Raw genomic sequence first — 17,463 nt, 5'->3', positions numbered from 1 at the left:
CCAAAGTGTATTATCTATAGTGGGTTTTTATATCTTTGTCAATCCCCTTTTTTAATTAGAAAAATACTGAAGAATATTACCATGTTGAAAGCAACCTGATTTTATATTTCAGAATCAAATTCACCTGCCTCAAAACCACTTCTCTTAATTCTTTTAATCTTTGGTCAGAGTATGAACTGTGTCGATGGCCACTTGGTAAATGTGTTATTTACTTCAGGGATGGTTGACATTCAGGGATGTGGCTGTAGAATTCTCCCAGGAGGAGAGGGAAATCCTAGGTCTCGTGGGATTTTTACCTGGACATGGTATTGGAGAACTCCAGGAACCTGGTCTCCCTGTGTGAGGAGTGCTTCCTTCCAGAATTCCTACCCCCCCTGCAAGGTTCGGTTTCTTTTATTTGTAGACTGTCTCCTGGGAGTTTCTGCTTTGTATGACTGAATTTGTGACCCTCTTTGAAGGAAGTTGTTTAGGGTTTGTTGGTGTAAAATCTTCATGACCTTTTATGTTGACCTTCCCCTTTTGTGAGGTGGTCTGCATCCTCCACTTTACATTAGGGACAATCATAGAAACCTAGTGACATAAAGTATTTTTCTTAACTTTTTTTTATTAGTTTCAGGTGTACAAAACAAGGTAATAGTTAGACATTTATATTTGTATCCCTCACACAGTGATGACGCCCCTCCCCCGTATACTACCCCTCTGACATCGCGTACAGCCATTACATTTCCACTGTCTCTGTTCCTAATGCTGTACTCCACTTCTTGTAAATATATATATATATATATATATATATATATATATATATATAAACTTGTAGTTGACATTCATTATTGTTCAGCTTCAGGTGTACAGTGCAGTGATCAGGCATCTACATCATCACTGAGGTGGTCTCCCTAACGAGACCAGTGTCTATCGGATACCCTACAAAATCTTTACAACATTATTGATTACATTCCTCAAATTGACTTTCGTATCCCCGTGGCCATCTTGTGGTTACTGACTGTTTTCTAATCCCCTCACCTTCCCCCTTACCCCCACCCCCCCAATCTAACAACCCTCAGTTTTTCCTCTATGTCTCTGAGACTGTTTCTGATTAGTTCATTTATTTATTCTTTTCTTTAGATTCCACATATAAGTGAGATCATATGGTATTTGTCTTTCTCGTGACATAAAGTATTGTTGCCTGCATCTTAAACCTCAATTTGCACCCCTTATGTTTGATTCCATGTTAGTACTTTGATGTGCAGTTCAGATCTGTAAATTGAAAATGCTTTCTAGACATCATAAAGGGGCTGTCAGGAAACTGGGGAAATAATTTTCTATTTCCTTCTATAATGTCCTCTCTTCTCTATTGAGCACAATACTGGGTGGAAATTGTAGAGTCCCCAGCAAGAGTCACGATCCTTTTTCTAATAAACGGGTATCATCGTCTCAAATCCACACCTGGCCATGTATTTGGAGCAAAGGAAAAAGCCCTGAGAAGTGAAGACAGAAGAGACACCAACCTTCCACCCAGGTAGGTGGGAATAAACAAAGCAGATGATACAGGTGAGAGGGCCAAAGGTCAAGCAGGAAACCTCCTTAGAGTGTGGTTTGGGAAGATCTACTTCAATGGCAATGATTTTTGAGAAGCCCAGGATTCTTCCTGTTGTCACAGAGGGACGTATCCTGTCTGACTCTGGTCCTTCTCCTACATCCTCTAATGACTGCTTTGCTCCAGAAAGAAGGTTTCTCGAAGGAGCACATTCAACTGAGAGCCAAAGCCTCCCCACAGCCAGTGAGGGCCTGCATGGTCTGACTGTATTTCCATTGCTTTTTTGCACGTCTGGAATTCCTACATGGAGGCCAACGTATGAGTGTCCCCTCCCCAACATTTGGGTGCCCCTGCATGCTAGAGATACCTACAAATGTGCTACATCCTAGGGAATGCGGGATACGTTGACACTCCTCTACCAAAACATAAGCAGAGCAGGCCTGCCCATGGAGGCTTCCCCATGGACCAGACCCTGTAACCAGCCCACAGAAATGGCCCTGGGGTCCTCCCCGTGTTTACCTGGCCTTATGGTAGAGTATCGTGGCTACTCTATGAAGATATTGATGCTGGGCACTGCCACAGACTGAGAATCACTCTCTGGGGTGGGACACAGGAGTGATAGTTGTAAAACCACATAAGGGAGGCCATCGGGAAGTCAAGGCTGAGCTCGACATTGCTAACCATAGCTCATCAAACTTTCATGCACTCACAAATCACTGAGGATACCTTTCTGGGGCTCCCACACTCAGACATATTTCCCAGGTTTGAGGTGAGTCCATTTAATTTGCCTTTTTAACAACCACTGAGGTTGCTGCCCCAAAACCCCATTTCCAGCAGCACAAAGCCTGAGAAAGCAAGCTCACCTGTGTGCCTTACACCCAATTCTCCATCTCAACACAAATACCCATTCCCAGTGAGTGTCACCTAGCAGCTTCTCGAGAGAGGACATTCTCTGCTCACTGTGTGCTCATTGAGAGGGGACAGAGCAGGCAGTGGTGTCTGAGTAAGGGAAAAAAAAATTCACATATTCGTGAAAGCAGTGTTAATTGAGGATGACTTCCTCTGAGACCTCCTAAGAAATACACTGTTATTTCCGTCAGATCTTTCCCATTTCAGGACACTTTCTACACCAGCAGTGGAGCAGCTTACTCTGTGCTCATGTGATCTCTTACTTGTGTTCACAGCTCCATTCATTTCCACCTGCTTTGATTTTCCCCTTCACTTTGCGGTTCCAGGGTTCCCATTGTTGCAAAGTGGAGATCAAATTTAGCTCCAAACACTTCAATTTATAAATAAAAATTGAACATGATATGGTATGCTTTTTCAGAACACATTGCCAGCTCTTGATTCAGCTAAGAACAGAATATTAGAGACAGGCCTAGGAAACCATTTTAGAAATTGGTTAACTGACTGCCTCCTTTTGAAAGCTGAGGGGGACTTCTGTTAAGTTCGCAGAGAGCTGGGTCCCTTTAGCAACTACTGGATCAAAATCATGAGGGTAAAACAATCAGGTGCTCCTAAAACTTCTCCATAAGGTTTTCTGACTCCTACCTAACATTGCACATCCAGCACTCATCAAGCATGAAATGTGCAGAACTCGCAAGGAGTGGATAAGTCCAGAGTCCACATGCCTCATACAGAAGCCTTTTCTCCCAAATCAAATCAGCTTCAGTGGCTCTCTCATGCACAGGGATTTGAAACTCAGACAAGTCAGGGCCTTCCAAAAGACTCAAATGGGAAAACAGATAATGCAAATATTGTCACTGATATTTAGAGAGAAGCAGTTTCCTGCAGTTCTTTAACATCACGTCCCTGGAAAAGATGGGTCCAAGCATTCCCACGCCTCCTCAGAGAATTCTGTGGCCACATCCTTGAATGTCAGCCATCTCTGAATGGAAAACACAGTTCACGGAGTTGACAGGGAGAGAGTTCTTATTTTGACACAAAATGAGAGAATTGGAGCTATGCAAAAATTAACTTGGCTGGATCTAGTGTTCTGACATCCATGTTAGGTAAATTTAAGGATCTTATATATGTCTATTTCTTTTTAACTGAGTGAAATTCAAATAATTTAAGGTTAACTACGTTAAAGTACAAGTGAATGGCATTTAGTACATTGAGAATGTTGTACAAATGTCACATCCAGTTGTAAATATTTTATCAGCAGCAAAGGAAACCCTTTACACATGAAGCAGTTGCTTATACCTCCCGCCCCCCATTCTGGACACCACCATGGTGCTGACTGGATTTTGGATTAATGGGATCATCAGCGTATGTGCTGCAGACATTTCTAAGAGGTTATCTGCAATGAGGACTCCTGGTTTCCTCGGGACTAATACTAATTCTCGAACCTTTAAAGTGTTTTCTTCCCTAATATTTTATTGAGGGTTTTATATTTTAGATATTTAAATACTTAGATTCAAATAGTTTGAAACTTGGGAAGATAAATTGCTCTTGGACAAGAAAACAAACAACCATCGCCCTGTCCCTCTCTTTCCCCTGTCTCTCAGGGCTGAGCCCATTTTCCCTGAGTTGTGCTCCCGCACACAGACTGACTTGCCATTTCTCTACAAATGAAATCTTTCACAAGTAGGAATGAGAGAAACCATACTTCATGGTAGATGTTAATAACAGATATTGCCATAAAAGTTTTTGAGTGTAGAAATGAAGTTATTTATTTTATTTTTTTGTTGGGGAAGAGTGTGTTTTTCCAGGGCCCATCAGCTCCAAGTCAAGTAGTCCTTCAGTCTAGTTACGGAGGGCACAGCTAAGCTGCAAGTCCAGTTGCCCTTTTCAATCTTTAGTTGCAGGGGGCGCAGCCCACCATCGCATGTGGGAATTGAACCGGCAAGCTTGTTATTAAGAGCTCGCGCTCCAACCAACTGAGCCATCTGGCTGTCCAAGTTATTTGATAATTTTAGTTTAGGGCTGATATTATAGAGAATATACTTCCGTACTCAATGCCCTTAGAAATATTGCAAAATTCATGATTCTTTAGGTTAAAATAAATCCCAAAGTCTTTTGAGGACTATATTTTATGGACTTTGTTAAGCCCATGTGACAGAACATTCAGAAATAGAAAACAAAACAGAGCTAAAATACATGACAATGTTAAAATAACAAAGTAAGATTTCCACTTACTCTCAGAAGGAACATACAATGAATTTGACATGACCTTATATTTAGGTATTATTGATGTAAATATGAACAAGTTCATCTCAAAGGTATTTGAAGGTAATTTATTTCAAGTGTGGAATAAAACAATGAGATTTGTAACATTTTTTCACCAAGTTATTTTACCCAGTGCTTATTGACCTAAAACACCACATGTCTTAGTCCTTCATTTCTCATATCCCAATTGGTGTACCTCTACAGGACTCTGGAACTGAGCCATGTTGAGTCTTGGCCTCCATGGTGAATGGGGAATAGAAAAGGAAATGCTGTTCTGTTGGTGCCAGTATGAAATTGCCTTTTCTACCCAGGGAGGATTTTGTACTTCACACTCTAGTTGGTAATCCCCACACAGGCAGCTGCAGTTCTTGCTTAATTAAAGTGCTTACATTAATTCTAACTGCAGAAATGTTCCTGAGTACCATCCCTTCCCTACACCCACCCCCTCACCGCGATCCCAGTTCCTCATAAGTTTCTTCAACCTCACTAGCAGGATCTCCGTGCAATCCGCGGACCAAAACAGGTTTTGACCTAAACCGTTTTCAGCTTGTTAAAAGGAAAACATCTTGGTTTTCAACACATGTGGTTCATAAAACTGTAACCTTTTACCTTAAAACTTACACATAATAAAATGGGCAGGTAGCAACGCTGCTACATCAGTCTAAAGACGAGCAATTCTAAAATCAGAAACGAATTCTTGAGAACCAGGAGCAACAACGCATAAGCCCCGCCCCGTCCCTAAGCCCGTTTCATTTGGCTTCCTCGCTGTCACTGCGCGTGCCTGGCTTCTCTCCCGGTCCCGCCCCCAGCAGCTCGCGCTCCGCCCCTTCGCCGGTTTCCTTTCGCTTTCCTCGGGTCACAGCGCAGGCCAGGGTTGTCCCTCGGCCGTGCTCACTGCAGCTTCCTCCCCGTCCTGGCCTTACCCCCACGCCGGTTTCCTTTCTATTCCCGGGCGTTAGTGCCCAGACCCGACCTCTCATCAGGCCCCGCCCCCTGTCGTTAGCGCTGGGCCCCGGTCGCCCTCCGTTTTCCCTTCCGGCGCCATTTACTATAGACCCGGAAGCGGAGAGTCGCGAGCGTCTGGGTGAGTGTGGAGCGTGAGTTTCCGATTTTGTAGTGTAAACATGCGTTTCCCAAACCCCCCATCTTTAGACAGGGATCGGGGGTCGCTATGGACCTGTGCAGCCGACTCTCACCTCTGAAAATTTATGCGCCGCCCTGTGAGGCGGGGCGCTTCCCTGGGGCTTTGAAATGCCTGCGAGGCTGCTCCCGGCCTGCCGGCTTTTGTGTCTTCCGACCACGTAGACATGCTTTTCGAGTCGTTTTCCTTCTTAAAACACTTCACTGACCTCTCTGCCTGGCAGGAGCCATTCAAGTATTCCGTGAGGTGGACTCGCAGCCCCAGCCTCACCCGCGCGGTCCGTGGGGCACTGCGGATCAGCCCGCCGAAATAAGGCCCTGTTTTCTTCGGGGTCCTGGGATCCTGGAGAAGCCCCGCTTTCTGAGCCACGCGTCCCCCCATCCCCCAGACCTCCGCCGGCCTCGCGTCCTCAGGCCCGCTCCTTTTACTCCTCGGGCCTCCACTTCGTAGGTGGAGGTCCTACGAAGGGGGACCTACCTCGTAGGTCCCCTCCGAGCACGGGTTTGGGGTGGGGGTGGAGGTGTGACCTCAGCCTGCCTTGTGACACCGGGTGTTCCTTCTTTCAAAATTCAACCCCACTGAGAAATATGCTCCTGGGGGAGAGAATCATCTTTTTCATTCCACTCCTGAATGTGCGTGCAAGGGAGTCCAGAGAAACAGGGCCTCGGAAAGAAAAATAGGAAATGTGAGAAGAGTGAGGAATAATAGATGACAATGTAGCAAATGAGTGAGGGATTTGGCAAGAGACAGTAAAGGTGTTAATCTAGGTGTAAGGGTAAAATTCCGTAAATCAATAACGTAATTAGACCTAGGTCGTTTGCAGTTTGACTCACCACATTGCTGGCTATCTAGCCACTTGTCAGTTTGATCCACCCTGCTATTCCCGTTTTCTCTTTGTTTCTCCCCTCACTGATTTACTGAAGAACTCTGTTTAGTTCCCTTCCTCAAGGCTACACATACCTCGTTAATCCATTTAATCAACTCAATCCTAACCTGGAAAGGGCAACTTCTTAATCCTCAGGCCCCAGACACTGGAATCCAATTTGAAAGCCCCAGGCTATGGTGGCCTAGTCCAAGTCTGGGTTCTGGAGATAACATTATCTTAAAACAGACCAGACCCCAGGAAGTGATGTCAGCCCTTGGACCCCTTTCCTTTGTTCTTCTTGTGTACCTATAAAACCTTCTGTCCTGTCTAGGAAAAGGGAGATGGACTTTGGACAGGAGTCCGCCATTGTCCCAGAATGTCGCCATTCTGAATAAACCTGATTTTCTTTCCACCAATCTTGTCAGTTGATTTTTAACTTTTTCAAGCAGCAGGCAGCCGGACCTTATTATGGTATCATAGGTACTGTCAACTTCATAATAACATGGCATAGTTCTATTTTGTCACTAAAAAAGATTTATTTGGGAAGAAGACAAAGGAAAGGGTTGCAACCCAGCACAAACAGACATAGCAAACCACCTTCACATTCTGGCCAGTGCTGCAAGATGGAGGGATATTTAAGGAAGGGAAAAAGGAAGTTAGAATCATCGCGTTCTATTATCTTGCTCCCCAGCATATGTCATTAGTTTGGCTCAAACTCATAAAAATTCACTACAGATATCTACAGGTTTTATAGCAACAGGTCTCTGGTAGGCTTTAGGAGTGAGAAAACAGTAGTGGGGCCCTTAAAACAGAGTGAAGGCAGAGGATAAAAGTATTGGATCCATGGCCCATAGAGCCACTTGTTTTCTGGGACTGAAAGAGAGGACAAGGGGGTGACAGGGAGAGCAAAGGAAGAAACAGCAGAACGGAAGTGTAGCCTCCTGGGTGTGGCAGAGTGGGGATGAATGGGGCGTAACTGGGAAAGAAGGAATGTAACTGGGAGAGTAGGGAGCTGAGATGGGGGAAAAATGACAAAATACAGCAAGATTGGTGACAATCAGAAATTGGGTGGAAAGCACAAGAGGGTATCAAAGTTGCTGAGTGGGGTTAGCACAGGTGTGAGAAAAATACTGAGAAGGGGAAACAACAGGATGAGACGGGAACAAAATGAGCACAGTAGCAAAAAAAACAAAATGTGGTGACAGAAAACAGAACAAGGGAGGGAAATTCATAGTAGTTAAGAGGGGGTCCACTTCTGGGTACATACAGGTCCGACAGTTAAGTTCGCAAACTTGTTGCAGCGATGTTGCTAACCTTTTTTGATACCAGAAGGATTATTCATTATGAATTTGTACCGTCTGGACAAACAGTTAACGAAGTTTACTATTTGGAAGTGCTGAAAAGGCTGCATGAAAAAGTCAGATGACCTGAACTTTTCACCAACAATTCATGGCTCTTGCATCACAACAATGCACCAGCTCATAAAGCACTGTCCGTGAGGGAGTTTTTGGCTAGTAAACAAATATTTAAACACCCTCCCTACTCACCTGATCTTGAAAGGAAGACATAAGGAAGACATTTTGATGACATTCAGGACATCAAGGGTAGTATGATGACAGCTCTGATGGCCATTCCAGAAAAAAAGTTCCAAGCTTGCTTTGAAGAGTGGACTATGTGCTGGTGTCAGTGCATATCTTCCTAAGGGGCGTAATTCGAAGGTGACCATAGTGATATTCAGCAATGAGATATGTAGCACTTTTTCTAGGATGAGTTCGCAAACTTAATTTGTCAGACCTCGTATACCTAAAGGCAATGAAATCATATTTTGAAGAGATGTCTGCACTCCCATGCGTGTTACTGCATTATTCACAACAGCCAAGATGTGGAATCAACCTAAATGATGACAGATGAATGGATAAAGAAAAGGAGGTCTAGCTATCTATGTATCCACGATGAAATGTTACTCAGCCAGAAAAATTAAGGACCTGCTGCCATTTACAACAACATGGGTGAACCTGGAAAACATGCTCAGGGGATAAAGCTAGAGAAAGTCAAATGTATGATCTCGCTATATGTGGAATGAGGAAAGTCAAACTCAGAGAACCAGAGAGTACAGTGGTGTTTACCAGGGTTGGGGAAGATTGGGAGATGGTGGTCAAAGGGTACAAACTTTCAGTTGTAAAATGAAAGTTTCTGGGCTTTTAATGTACGACATAGTATCATCAAGCACACTATATCATATACTTGTGTTGCAGAATCCAAGAGCGGAAAGAACGCAAGCGGCACTCAGAGTTAGAAGAGTCAGCTTTTATTACGCCGGTGGGCTCAGCGGGATCCTTCCCAAAAGACTGAGCCCCTAGCAAGGTTTTGAGCAGGTTTTTAAAGGTTGGGGACTTCCTTGAGTCAGGGAAGGGGTAGGTGTCGTCTGGTGATTGGCTCAAGGTGTGGCTCGGAGGGGGTTATGCGGAAGTGGGCTGGGGCTTCGGCTGGGGACTTGTCTCTCCGCTTGGGCCACTATTTTAGCTCAGTTCCACGTGGCAGGGAACGATTTTAGGTCAGTTTCTCCATCATGTTCCCCCTGTTGATGATCCTAAGTGGCAACAACTTCGAGATCATCATATTAGCTAAGAGGATGTTAACCTTGTAGGGCAAGTATCTGGGCAGTAGCCTGACGGGTGACGGAGGTCTCTATGAAACGTATGACAGCATTAAGTATGCATGGCCCGATGGTAGCAAGGAGGAGGATCATGAGGAGTGGGCCGGCCAGGAGTGGGAGCCAAGAGGGCCACAAGCTGGGATTGAGTCCCCAGTAGCCGTGGAGGTCGTCTCTGCGTTTCTGGATGCGGTCGTGGAGTTCACAAACTTTAGCAGTGACGGTCCCCTACTGGTTGACGAGGTAACAGCATTCTTCTCCTAGGAACAGACAGGTGCCTCCTTTCTCGGCAGTGAGTAGGTCTAATGCCCGCCTGTTCTGCAGGGCGACTGCTGCTAGGCTGTTGAGTTGGGACTGGAGGGTAGCGAGGGAATCGGCCACTCGGTCCATGTCATCCTTGAGTTCCTGGGAGAGCCTGTGATAGAAACTGACAGAGGATCTGAGCCCAGCGGTCCCAGTAGCGACCCCAGCGAAGATGCCTGCCCCGAGTAGGAAAGGGGCTGCGGCAACACGTTTCCGGCGCGGGTTAAGCGTCAGTATACAGAGAAGCCTCAGGGGTGAGGAAAATCTGGATGCAAGGATTGGTGAGATTGGTGTCTACACAGTGTAAAACAAGTCCATTACAGAGGAAAAAGATGCCAGGCGAGGCACAGTACAGGACACCCGAGAGAACTGAGAGGTTATGGGAGCATAAGGAGGGCTGTAGTTTACCCCAGGAAGTAACACTGGGGGAAACTACACAGGTATAGTTGGGCGCGGAGGCCACCAGGATTTGGGCAGCTATTGGCCCGAGGGTGTAGGTGACATTGTTTGGGCTGGTATCGTTGTCTGGGCTCCAGTCAGAGGGAACAGGGATCCCAATATAACTGGTCCAGGGGTAGGCAAATCCAGCAGGTGGGGGTGGAGGCAGGGTTGGTGGCGTTTAGCCAGGTGGTCGCCCACAAGCTATATACATGGTGTTCAGGAGGTGCCGGGTGAATAGCGAGGTATCAGGGACTTGGGTTAGTCTGCAGGGAGGTTAGGTTGAGACCGCGGTAAAGAGGGCGATTCCTGACAGAGGTCGGCAACCTGATGGACCTTGTCTTTGATTTGTTGGGCGAGGGCCAGGTCCTGGACTCCTTCCCCATCAGAGTGACCGATGTGGGTAAGATAGCTCCAACATGCCTGTTGTCCTAGTGCGTCTGGGAAGCTAGGGCTAGTGATTTTTCCCGTCCAGTAGCACTTGGACCCATCGTAGCAGAGGGAGGCTGTGGTGTAACACTCTGAGGGCATGAGGGTAAAGTACAAGAAGGTAGGGTGGCCAGCGGATTTTCCCCGGCAGCCTGAGGGACAGGAAGGGGAGGCGGTGTCTCCTCCCCGGGGAAGAGATAGTATAAAGAAAAGCCAAATCATGGTCGCTGTCTAAGACAGGTTATGGAGAGGAGGCAAGCAACCCATAACAGGAAACAGAACCCCAACAGTCCTTTCTCTAGCGGTGACCAGCTCCGTGGGGTGGATGTAATGAACAGGGTGAGGGCTAGAAATACTAGGAGTCCAATAACAGCAAGGATGGAGGCCGGGCAGACAATGGCAAGGCTCATCCGGGCTGTTTCTAGAGGGTCAGGTGGAGTGGATGGGCTGGGTCAGGCTGGGCGGTTCAGGCGTCGGTCTCTGGCTGGGCTCCGTTCACCCAGGTGTGATGGATCCACGGGACAATGCCTGAAACTTTAAGAGCGGTGGGAGTAACGAGTATTACAGTATGAGGGCCTGTCCACCTGGGCCGGAGGGGTTCGTGTTTCCAATCTCTGACCCAGACCTGATCTCCCGGGGTAAAGGGGTGTACCGGGGTACCGAGGGAAATGGGGGCCCTTTCCAGAATGTAAGCACGTACATCTGTGAGGACCTTGTCTAGCGTGGCCATCTGGTTTTGGAGACTGGAGAAGCCCAGCTGGCGAATGTCGCCAGGGAGACTGGTTAGCAGGGGAGGGGGCCTCCTGAACATAATTTCGAAGGGAGAGAATCCAGATTTGCCAGGGATACAGCGCGCCCAAAGGACGGCTAGCAGTAGGAGGTCCACCCACCCTAGGGAGGTCTCCTGGTGGAGTTTAGCCAGTGTCTCCTTGAGGGTACCATTCATGCGTTCAACTTTCCCCGAGCTTTGTGGTCTGTAAGCTGTGTGGAGCCTCCAGTTGATGCCCATGGCTCTGGCTACCGTCTGGAGAAGCTCTGCTGTGAAGGCTGGCCCGTTGTCACTCACTGTGTATGGAAAGTGGAATCCCGTAACGGGGAATAATTTCCCCGAGGAGGACCTTAGCTACTTCGCAGGATTTTTCAGTCCGAGTGGGGAAAGCTTTGACCCACCTGGAGTAGGTACAGACCAGGACCAGTAAATACTTAATGCCGCGGCAGCTTGTCATGTTGGTGAAGTCCACTTTGAGGTCTTCAAAAGGCACAGCTCCACTCCTTTGGATCCCGGGGATGGGGCTAGGTCCAGACTTTGGATTGTTCTTTGCACAAGTCAGGCAGCGTTCTCTGATGGACTTGCAAAGAGCTGACAGCCGGCTAATGTAGTTTTTGGCTAGGAGGCCTTCAAGAGCAATTTTTCCTAAGTGGGTTAACTTGTGGTATTCAGCGGTTATTTGAGGACCCAGCAAGGTCAGGTCGTTGCTACCACCCTTGTAGCAACCTGGTGGCTCCTTCTGATCTTTCCCATCTGAGTTCTTCTGTGTACCGCGCGCGGGAGGGATGTGGTGATAGTGCCAGTGACCACGGCTTCCCATCACTGCTGATTTGGCCATGGTGTCGGCGAGCCTGTTCCCGACTGCTGAGGGCTCGTTGCCCCTCTGGCGGCCCCGACAATGGATAACCGCAACCTGCTGGGGAAGCCAAATGGCTTGTCGGAGCTTAAGGATTTCTTGTTTGTTTTTAGTAGTTTTTCTCTCCGCGGTCAGAAGGCCTCTTTCTTTGTATATAGCCCCATGGATATGGACGGTAGCAAAGGCATACCGAGAGTCGGTGTAGGTGTTGACTTTCCGGCCCTCAGATAGAGTGAGGGCTCTTATTAGTGCCCATAGTTCTGCCCGTTGGGCCGACCATCCCACCGGGAGTGCCCCTGCCTCGAGTACCTCATCTGTGGTAGTTACTGCATACCCTGCGTGACGTTTTCCGTCCCTCAGGAAGCTGCCGCCATCAGTATACAGAGTAAGGTCCGGGTTAGGATGTGGGCTGTCCCGGAGGTCAGGTCTGGTAGCATAGACCTCGTTGATAACTTCTATACAGTCTTGTTCCGGATCTCCGTCCTCGGTTGGCAGGAAAGTGGCTGGGTTCAGGGTGCACACAGTTTCTAACGAGATCCGAGGGTTTTCCAGGAGTAGCCCCTGATACTGAGTCAGCTGTGCATTCGACAGCCATCGGGGTCCTTGTCTGTTCATTAACGTGGCGACTGAGTGGGGTACTTTAACTATGAGTCTGTGGCCTAAGGTGAGCTTGTCTGCCTCTTTGATGAGAATCACAGTGGCTGCTAGGGTCCGCAGGCATGGTGACCAACCCGCTGCTACAGGGTCTAATTTCTTTGAGAGGTAGGCAGTGGGACGGAGCCATGGTCCAACTGTTTGGGCCAGCAGTTCTAAGGGTGTTTTGTCTCTCTCATGGACGAATAAGTGAAATGGCCTCTCAGCATCAGGTAACCCGAGGGCTGGGGTCTGTCCAAGTGAGCTCTTGAGCTGCTGGAAGGCGTTTTCTTGGTCTTCTGTCCATATAATGGGGGCCTTTTCTTGACCAGCTAGAGCCTTAAATAAGGGCTGGGCTATTGCCGAAAAGCCAGGAATCCAGATCCGGCAGAAGCCGGCGGCCCCGAGGAACTCACAGAGCGCCCTCCGGTTTGTGGGCCGAGGGAGAGAGGTGATGACTTTCTTCCACTCGGTGCTGAGGGCCCACTGTCCTTTGGAGATGACAAAGCCCAAGTATTGTACTTGTTTTCTGCAGAGCTGGGCTTTCTTCCAGGAGACTCTATACCCCATCTTGGCTAAGTGGGACAGGAGTGCCCATGTCGTGGTTTGGCACTTGGTCTCGGTGGCATAGGCTAGGAGCAGATCATCCACATACTGCAATAGAGTGCAGCGGTATTCTTCTCGAGGGAAGGTGGCTAAATCTGAGGCTAGCGCTTCCCCAAAGAGGGTTGGGGAGTTTTTGAAGCCCTGTGGGAGCTGAGTCCATGTCAGCTGGAGCTGCCGGCCGTATCAGGTTCAGTCCATTCAAAGGCAAACAGTGATTGGCCCTGGGGCGCCAACCGAATGCAGAAGGATGCATCTTTCAGGTCCAGGCAGGTGAACCATCCGGCCTCCAGGGGCAGCTGACTGAGGAGGGTATACGGATTTGGGACTACGGGGTGTAGGGGAACCGTAGCTTGGTTCACTGCTCTTAAATCTTGTACTGGCCGGTATTCTCCATTAGGCTTCCTTACTGGCAGAAGGGGCGTATTCCATGGTGACTGGCACTCTACGAGTATCCCTGCTGCTCTGAGACAGGTGAAGTGTTTCTGGATCCCTGCCCAGGCTTCCTTGGAGATGGAATATTGGCGTAGCCATTGGAGTTGAGCTCTGGGTTTTAGCTCCACCAAAATTGGGGTCTTATATTTTGCCAGCCTGGGCGGATTATCTTCTGCCCAAACTTCTGGGAAGTCAGCCCTGTAGGCTTCTGGGTTCTGTTCTACACTGCCGGTCCAGTAGAGCCTCCATTCTTCTTTCCTCAGGGTGGTGATAGACAGAATAAAGCTTTCCGCCAGAGGCTGCAGAGACATGGTGGCTTGGCCTGATGGTTCGAAGGAGATTTGGTTCCCTAATTTAATAAGGAGGTCACACCCCAGGGGGGGATTGGACAGTCCAGTAAGTAGAGAAACTCATGTGACATGGTATGTCCTCCTAATTTACAAGTCCTGGCCTTGCAGAACGGCCAGCTCTTAGCTTGATCCCCGGTGGCCCCCATTATGGTGACTCTGCGGTCCCCGAGCGGTGCCACCGGCGTGGTGAATGTTCTGCTCCAGTATCTACCATGAAAGTCACTGTTTGGCCTCCTACATCTAAATCGACCATGGGCTCGTGGGGGCCGAGTTCAAACGAGCCCGGTCCCTTTCAGTCCAACTCGATTCCTGCTAACCCTGTGAAGTCGGGCTCCTGGCTAGTTGCGTTGGGACCACGGGGAGGTTGAGGCTTCCCTCTCCAGCAGTTGGGACACTCATTTTTCCAATGGCCCAGTTCTTTACAGTACGCGCATTTGTCTTCTTTTAGTGGGGCGCCGGGGCAGGGGCCTGCCTGCTGGCGGGGAGGTCCTTTCCTTCCAGGGCCGTCCCCTCCCTGTTGGAGCACAGCCGCAAAGAGGGTTACCTTTTCTCTCATCCTCTTATCGGCTTCCTGTTTAGCCACAACCTCACTGTTCCGATTGACCTTGTTAGCCACTTCCAAGAGCTGAGTGATGTTCATTCCTGCGAACCCCTCAAGTTTCTGGAGTTTTCGGCGTATGTCAGGGGCTGCCTGAGAAACGAAGGCCGTGTTTATCATCCTTTGATTTTCGGGGGCTTCCGAATCCAACGGAGTGTTGACCCGGAACGCCTCACAGAGACGTTCGTAGAAGTCACCAGGAGTCTTTTCCCCATTTTTGGTCACATCAGCTGTTTTGGACATGTTGGTTGGTTTTCGGGATCCTGCCCGCAGCCCTCCTAGGAGAGCGTCTTGGTATTGGCGGATTGCGCCACTCCCCGCTTCAGTGTTAAAGTCCCAATCAGGCCGTGCATCCGGAGCAGCCTCGGTCGCCCAGGTGGCAGCATCCAGGACTCCTCCGGGGGCCACTTCTTCGAGCCACTGCCTTGCCCCCTGTATGATCCGTCGGCGCTCTTCAGTGTTGAAGAGTGTTCGGAGGAGCTGCTGACAGTCTTCCCAGGTGGGGTGATGAGTGTGGAAGATGGACTCCATAAGGTCTATCATGGCTTGTGGTTTCTCTGAGTACGCTGGGGTATGATGTTTCCAATTTAACAGGTCAGTGGTGGAGAAGGGCTGGTAGTAGATGATGGGGCGTCCTGGCTGGAGGGTCCCGTCATCTCCCACTTGGTCTGGCCCTCTGGTCTCTCTGAGGGGCAGCTCAAGTGAGGGGTATCTCTGGACCTAAGTCGGCTAGCAGGTCCCAGTGAGGGTTGGTGTTGAGGATCAGGCGCCTCCTGGGGAGGGCTTGGGAGGTCGGGTGTCGGCTCAGGGGGTTCGGATGGAGGCGGAGTGTCTGGGAGTGCCGGGGCGTGTTAGCCGTTGGCCATGGAGCATATGGAGGTGGTATCAGCTCTTCATCGGGGTCTCCCTGGTATATGGTCTTAGTCGCCTCTCTCTGGGTGCGGCCTCGTAGGCTCCGTGCAACAAAGATCCTGGACTGTCCCTTACTATTGGAGCAGAACCGTACCCAAGGAGGAAGGGTTTGGGCGATTTCCAACCATGAGTCAATGTAAGGGAACTGGTCTGGATGTCCAGGGGTTCCAGTGACAACTACGTAGACTTGGCAAATCGTGGGGATGTCAAGAGTGCCTTCTGGGGGTCATCCCATGTCAAAACCTGGCCACTCCAGCTCACATAAAGTGTGGAGATGTCCGGGGGTCATTTTGACCCCGTAGTTGCCTCTGAAACCTTTCCTGAAATTCTTTAACATGCAATCTAGAACCGTGGGCTTCCCGTGTTTCCCTCCCATGCTGTTCGGTGTCGCGCGGACAAGGGAAGGGTTTCAGTCAGGCGCCCGCCTGGCCGTTTCCCTCGCGGGAACTTACGGTGCGTCTTGGCTAAGTTGTGCCCGTATAAACCCTGGGCCAGGTCGCACCCCGAGAATGCGAATCACCGTTATGCCTTAGGACGCTACCACGGAAACGCAGGTTGGGGCTCACTCGGGTTCCGTAGCCGACAGGCCGTGGATCCGCACAGAATCCCGTTCAGGACCAAGCACACACATACTCATTCAGGGAGGAAAGACGCCCTCCCCCGGAATGGCCCCAACTGGAGTCCAAAGTGGGACTCAGCGGGAGGTGATCAGGCCCCCTTCTGCTCTTAGGCAGGCCTAACTGGGTCCGGGCCCGGGGTCTTACCGTGTCCGATGTCCTGGTTGGCTGTCCGTCCTTTCTCCCTACTGGGGTCCGGCAGGGAGCCACGGGCCAGAGCCGGCGGGAGGTTGCTGGTCCCAGGCCTGCCGAAATCAGCAGGTCACACCTAGCCCTGTGTCAGCTCTCCCGCCACCCTGCGGCCTGCCTCTGCCCAAACCAGTGGCTCAGGGGGCCAGCGCAGTTGGGTTCCCAGTCAGGGAACCAAATGTGGCAGAATCCGAGACCGGAAAGAACCCAAGCGGCCTCAGAGAGTTAGGAAGATCAGCTTTATTACCCGGCGGGCTCAGCGGGATCCTTCCCAAAAGACTGAGCCCCTAGCAAGGTTTTGAGCAGGTTTTTATGGGTTGGTGACTTCCTTGAGTCGGGGAAGGGGTAAGTGTCATCTGGTGATTGGCTCAGTGTGTGGCTTGGAGGGGGTTATGCGGAAGTGGGCTGGGGCTTAGGCTGGGGACTTGTCTCTCCGCTCGGGCCACCACTTTAGGTCAGTTCCACGTGGCAGGGAACGATTTTAAGGTCAGTTTCCCCATCACTTGAAATTTGCTGAGAGACAAAATCATAAGTGTTCCCACCACACAGCCAAAACGTGGTGATTATGAGGTAATGGTATTATGAGGTATTAAATGGTGATTATTTCCCAGTGTATTTCAAATGATCAGGTTGTGCTTTTTTACTACACATGATTTATATGTGTCAATTATGCCTCAATCAAGTTGGAAAAGAAAAAGTAAGGGGGGGGCAGGGGACTGTGCTGGGCTTCCCTCCTGTGGATGGTGCTGAATACCGCTTCACACTAGATTGCTGAGGCATTTTGCTATTCCATCTTTTGTGCCCTCTAACTGAAAGTCATTCCTACATTAGGGTGGCCCAGCCTCAATAATGTTTACAGTGCTTCAGGTGATTCTAATGTGTATCCGTCATTGAGCAGCAAGGCTCTGGTCCTCCATTTCTGGGGGCTGAGACCTGGGGTGAGGGTGAGGGGCTCTGCTCTGCTTGG

This window comes from Rhinolophus ferrumequinum, chromosome 15 (assembly GCF_004115265.2).
Source record: "Rhinolophus ferrumequinum isolate MPI-CBG mRhiFer1 chromosome 15, mRhiFer1_v1.p, whole genome shotgun sequence".
Classification (NCBI taxonomy): Eukaryota; Metazoa; Chordata; class Mammalia; order Chiroptera; family Rhinolophidae; genus Rhinolophus; species Rhinolophus ferrumequinum.
The sequence above is the reverse complement of the archived record's forward strand: the minus strand, read 5'-3'. Positions refer to the sequence as shown.